Here is a 7,013-nt window from a genome sequence, read left to right as displayed (position 1 = left end):
TTTCTTAACGCTTCCTCTTAGCGATATACAAGGGTATGTAGATGCAATCTCTCCTCTCGTAGATGTCCATCTCCTAGATTGATCTTGGTGAGTGTAGGAATTTTTTTCCATGCAATGTTCCCCAACATTGGCATCATGAGCTAGGTCTATGCGTAGATGACATCATGAGTAGAACACAAAGGAGTTAGTGGGAGTTGATATTCAGATTGCTTCCTTCCTTGGTCTTTTCTTGATTCGGCGGCATTATGAGATGAAGCGGCCCAGACCAACTTTACATGTCCACATACATGAGACCGGTTCCATTGACAGACACGTGACTCTGTTACATAAAGATGACTAGCGGGTGTCTGTCTCTCCCAACTTAGTTGAATCGGATTCGACAAAGACGGTCCTTGTAGAAGGTTAAATAGCAACTTGCATATCGCCATTGGGGCTTTGCGTAGGTAAGAATTGTTGTTGCTATATACCCATAGCAGCCATGTAAAACATGCAACAACAATTAGAGGACGTCTAACTTATTTTAGCAGGGTATGTTGTGATATGATATGGCAAAAGACATGATGAAATATACTTGATGTATGAGATGATCATGTTTGTAATAGTTTATATCGACTTGCATGTCGATGCATACGGCAACCGGCAGAAGCCATAGGGTTGTCTTTAATTATTGTATGACCTACGTGTCAATCATTAAGCGCTATGTAATGCTTTACTTTATCGCTAAGAGGTAGCAATAGTAGTAGAATCATGGTTGGCGCGACAACCCCGATGACAACACGATGATGGAGATCATGGTGTCCTGTCGATGACAATGGAGATCATGCCGGTGCTTTGGAGATGGAGATCAAAAGCACGAGTTGATGGCCATATCATGTCACTTATGATTTGCATGTGATGTTAATCCTTTTATGCATCTTATTTTGCTTAGGACGACGGTAGCATTGTAAGGTGATCCCTCACTAAAATTTCAAGATAAAATTATGTTCTCCTCAAGTGTGCACCATTGCGAAAGTTAGTCGTTTTAAAGCACCACGTGATGATCGGGTGTGATAGACTCTACGCTCACATACAAAGGGTGCAAGCCAGTGTTGCACATGCGGAACACTTGGGTTAAACTTGACGAGCCTAGCATGTACAAACATGGCCTCGGAACACAAGAGACCGAAAGGTCGAACACGAGTAATATAGTTGATATGATCAACATGTAGATGTTCACCATTGAAACCACCTCATCTCACGTGATGATCGGACTTGGGTTGGTGAATTTGGATCGTGTTACACTCGGACAACCAGACGGATGTTGATTTGAGTGGGATTTCTTAGGTAATATGATTAATTGAACTCATTTATCATGAACAGTAGTCTAAGTTATCTTTGCAAATTTATGTTGTAGATCAATGGCTCGTGTAGTAGCTCCCTGAATTTTAATGTGTTCCTAGAGAAAGCTAAGCTGAAAGATGATGGAAGTAACTTTGTGGATTGGGCCCGTAATCTGAGGATTATTCTCACGGCTACCAAAAAGGCTTATGTCCTTGATGCACCGCTTGGTGCGCCACCCTCTCCAGTGACTGTGGACGTTGTGAACGCTTGGCAGTCACGTGTTGATGACTACTCAATAGTTTGGTGCGCCATGTTGTATGGCTTAGAGCCAAGGACTTTAAAGGTGTTTTGAACGTCATGGAGCATATGAGATGTTCTAGGAGTTGAAGTTTATTTTTGAGAAGAATGCCCAGATCGAGAGGTATGAGACCTCCGGTAAGTTCTATGCCTGCAAGATGGAGGAGAACGGGTCTGTCAGTGAGCACATACTCAAAATGTCTGGGTGCTACAACCGTGTGGCTGAGTTGGGAATTGAGCTCCCACCAGAGGTTATCACTCACAGAGTTCTTCAATCGTTACCACCTAGCTACAAGAGCTTTGTGTTGAACTATAACATGCAAGGGATGAACAAGTCGGTCTTGAAGCTGTTTGCGATGCTAAAAGTCGCTGAGTCAGACATCCAGAAGGAGCATCAAGTGTTGATGGTGTATAAAACCACTAGTTTCAAGAAAGGCAAGGGAAAGAAGGGAACCTTCAAGAAAGGTGGCAAAGTAGTTGCTCCTCCCGTGAAGAAACCCAAGGCTGGACCCAAGCCAGAGACTAAGTGCTTCCATTGCAAGGGAACTGGCCATTGGAAGCGGAACTGCCCCAAGTATCTGGCCGACAAGAAGGGGGCCAACGTCAACAAAGGTATGTGAACCTTACCAACTCTCGTTGTAGTGCCTAGGTATTTGATACCGGTTCGGTTCCTCACATTTGCAACTCAAAGCAGGAACTACGGAATAGAAGGAGACTGGAAAAGGACAAAGTGACGATGTGCGTCGGAAATGGTTCCAAGGTTGATGTGATCATCGTCGGCACGCTCGCTCTTCGATTACCATCGGGATTAGTGATGAACCTGAATAATTGTTATTTAGTGTATGCATTGAGCATGAACATTATATCTGGATATTGTTTAATGCGAGATGGTTACTCATTTAAATCAGAGAATAATGGTTGTTATATTTATATGGGTAATATCTTTTATGGTCATGCACCCATTGTAAAGGGTTTATACTTATCGAATCTCGATAGTGATGAAACACATGTTCATAACATTGATGCCAAAAGATGTAGAGTTGATAATGATAATACCACTTTGTTGTGGCACTGCCGCTTAGGTCATATTGGTGTAAAGCGCATGAAGAAACTCCATGCTGATGGACTTTTGGAGTCACTTGATTTTGAATCACTTGACACATGCGAACCATGCCTCATGGGCAAGATGACTAAGACCCCGTTTTCCGGAACAATGGAACGGGCAAGTGACTTGTTGGAAATCATACATACTGATGTGTGTGGTCCGATGAGCGTTGACACACATGGTGGTTATCGTTACTTTCTCACCTTCACTGATGACTTGAGTAGATATGGGTATATTTACTTAATGAAGCATAAGTCTGAAACATTTGAAAAGTTCAAGCAATTTCAGAGTGAAGTTGAGAATCATCGTAACAAGAAGATTAAATTCATACAATCCGATCGAGGGGGTGAATATATGAGTTGTGAGTTTGGTAATCACTTAAGACAATGTGAAATCTTTCACAGTTGACAGCACCTGGAACACCACAGCGTAATGGTGTGTCCGAAAGCCATAATCGAACCTTATTGGATATGGTGCGTTCTATGATGTCTCTTGCCGATCTTCCAGTATTGTTTTGGGGTTATGCATTAGAGACAGCTGCATTCACTTTAAATAGGGCACCATCTAAGTCCATGGAGACGACACTGTATGAACTGTGGTTTGGCAAGAAACCTAAGTTGTTGTTTCTTAAAGTTTGGGGCTGCAATGCTTATGTCAAAAGGCTTCAGCCGAAAAAGCTCGAACCAAAAGCAGACAAATGCGTCTTCATAGGATACCCAAAAGAGATGGTTGGGTATACCTTCTATCTTAGATCCGAAGGAAAAGTGTCTGTCGCTAAGAACGGGTCCTTTCTCGAGAAGGAGTTTCTCTCGAAAGAATTGAGTGGGAGGAAGATGGAACTTGATGAGGTTGTTGAACCTTTACTTCAACTAGTGAGCAGTGCAGCGCAGAAAGGTGTCTCTGTGACACCTACGTCGGTTGAAGAGGGAGCTAATGATAGTGATCATTAAGTTTCGGGTCAAGTTATTATCGAACCTCGTAGGTCGACAAGGGTACATACAGCTCCTGAGTGGTACAGTAACCCTGTCTTAGATGTAATGTTGTTGGACAACGATGAACGTACGAGCTATGGAGAAGCGGTGGTGGGCCTGGATTCCGAAAAATGGTTAGAGGCCATGAAATCCGAGATGGGATCCATGTATGAAAACAAAGTATGGACTTTGGAAGTATTACCTGAAGGGCGAAAGGCCATTCAGAATAAATGGATCTTCAAGAAGAAGACGGACGTAGATGGTAATGTCACCGTCTATAAAGCTCGACTTGTGGCAAAGGGGTTTTCACAAGTTCAAGGAGTTGACTACGATGAGACTTTCTCACACATAGCGATGCTTAAGTCCGTCAGAATCATGTTAGCAATAGCTGCATTTTTTGATTATGAAATCTGACAGATGGATGTCAAAACAATCTTCCTTAACGGTTTCCTTAAGGAATAGTTGTATATGATGCAACCGGAAGGTTTTGTGGATCCAGAGAATGCTGACAAAGTGTGCAAACTCCAGCGATCCATTTATGGACTGGTGCAAGCATCTTGGAGTTGGAATCTTCGCTTTGATGAGGTGATCAAAGCATTTGGGTTTATACAAGTTTTTGGAAAATCTTGTATTTACAAGAAAGTGAGTGGGAGCTCTATAACGTTTCTAATATTATATGTGGATGACATATTGCTGATTGGAAACAATATAGAACTTTGGAAAACGTGAAGGAATATTTGAACAAGAGTTTTTCAATGAAGGACCTAGGAGAAGTTGCTTTCATATTAGGCATCAAGATCTATAGAGATAGATCGAGATGCTTGATAGGACATTCAGAAAGCACATACCTTGATAATATTTTGAATAAGTTCAAAATGGATCAGTCCAAGAGGGGTTATTGCCTGCTTTGCAAGGTGTGAAGTTGAGTCAGACTCAATGTCCAGCGACTACAGAGGATAGAGAAAAGATGAGTGTCATCCCCTATGCCTCTGCCATAGACTCTATCATGTATGCGATGATGTGCACAAGACAGGATGTCAGCCTTGCCATAAGTATGGCCAGAAGGTTTCAAAGTAATCCAGGAGTGGATCACTGGACAACGGTGAAGAATATCCTTAAGTACCTGAAAAGGACTAAGGAAATGTTTCTCGTTTATGGAGGTGATCAAGAGCTCGTCGTAAAGGGTTACATCGATGCAAGCTTTGACACTGATCCTGGCGACTCTAAGTCTCAAATCGGATACGTATGCATTCTGAATGGGGGAGCAGTAAGCTGGTGCAGTTCCAAGCAGAGTGTGGTTGATGATTCTACATGCGAAGCGGAGTACATAACTTCCTCAGATGCAGCGAAGGAAGGTGTCTGGATGAAGTAGTTCATGACAGATCTTGGAGTTGTGCCCACCTTAAGTACCTGAAAAGGACTAAGGAAATGTTTCTCGTTTATGGAGGTGATCAAGAGCTCGTCGTAAAGGGTTACATCGATGCAAGCTTTGACACTGATCCTAGTGACTCTAAGTCTCAAATCGGATACGTATACATTCTGAATGGGGGAGCAGTAAGCTGGTGCAGTTCCAAGCAGAGTGTGGTTGATGATTCTACATGCGAAGCGGAGTACATAACTGCCTCAGATGCAGCGAAGGAAGGTGTCTGGATGAAGTAGTTCATGACAGATGTTGGAGTTGTGCCTAGTGCACTGGACCCAATGACTTTGTTCTGTGACAACACTGGTGCCATTGCTCTGGCCATGGAACCGAGGTTTCGCAAGAGGACCAGACACATGAAGTGATGCTTCAATTCCATCCGTGATTACATCAAGGAGGAAGACATAAACATTTGTAAGATACATACGGATCTGAATGTTGCAGATCCGTTGACTAAACCTCTTCCACGAGCAAAGCATGATCAACACCAGAACTCTATGGGTGTTAGATTCATTACCATGTAATGCTATATTATTGACTCTAGTGAAAGTGGGAGACTATTGGAAATATTCCCTAGAGGCAATAATAAAATAATAATTATTATATTTCCTTGTTCATGATAATTGTTTATTATCCATGCTATAATTGTATTGACCGGAAACTCAAATACATGTGTGGATACATAGACAACAATGTGTCCCTTGTAAGTCTCTACCGGACTAGCTCGTTGATCAAAGATGGCAATGGTTTCCTAGCCATGGGCATGAGTTGTCATTTGATAACGGGATCACATCATTAATTAGGAGAATGATGTGATGGACAAGACCCAAACTATAAACGTAGCATATGATCGTGTCAAGTTTATTGATATTGTTTTCTGCATGTCAAGTATATGTTCATATTACCATGAGATCATGCAACTCACTAACACCGGAGGAGTACTTGTGTGTACCAAACGTCGCAACATAACTGGGTGACTATAAAGGTGCTCTATAGGTATCTTTGAGGGTGTCTGTTGAGTTGGCATGGATCAAGACTGGGATTTGTCACTCCGTATGATGAAGAGGTATCTCAGGGCCCACTCGGTAATACAACATCACAATGAGCTTGCAAGCAATGTGACCAATGAGTTAGTCATGGGATCTTGTATTACCAAACGAGTAAAAAGACTTGCCGGTAATGAAATTGAACTAGGTATGGAGATACCGACGATCGAATCTCGGGCAAGTAACATATCGATAGACAAACGGAAATACATACAGGATTAGCTGAATCCTTTGACATCGAGGTTCGACCAATAAGATCTTCGTAGGATGTGTAGGAACCAATATGGGCATCCAGGTCCCACTATTGGTTATTGACCGCAGAGGTGTCTCGGTCATGTCTACATAGTTCTCGAACCCACAGGGTCTACACACTTAACGTTTGGTGACGATATAAGAATAGTTGAGTCATTATGGTGGTTACCGAAGGTTGTTCGGAGTCCCGGATGAGATCCGAACATGACGAGGAACTCCAGAATGGTCTAGAGGTGAAGATTGATATATTGGACGAAGGTTATTGGAGTTTGGAATTGTTCTAGGGGTACCGGGTGATGACCAGTGTCACCGAAAGGGGTTTCGGGGGGCCCCGGCAAGTGTTGGGGGGCCCCATGGGCCAAGGGAAGGGGGCAAACCAGCCCACTAAGAGCTGAGCACCCCTCTCATCCCATCTCACGTAACTAGGAGGGTTGGGGGCGCCCCCAGGGCTTCCCAGAACTTTGGCTTGGGGGCCAAGTCTCCTAGGGGGAAAACCCATCTGGGGTTTCCCTAGATGGGATCCCCTAGGGGTGCCCCACTCTCCCCCTTCCCCCTATATATAGAGAGAGGTAGAGAGTGGGCAGCCGCACCCATCTATGCCA

This window comes from Triticum aestivum, chromosome 2B (genome assembly GCF_018294505.1).
Source record: "Triticum aestivum cultivar Chinese Spring chromosome 2B, IWGSC CS RefSeq v2.1, whole genome shotgun sequence".
Lineage (NCBI taxonomy): Eukaryota > Viridiplantae > Streptophyta > Magnoliopsida > Poales > Poaceae > Triticum > Triticum aestivum.
The sequence above is the reverse complement of the archived record's forward strand: the minus strand, read 5'-3'. Positions refer to the sequence as shown.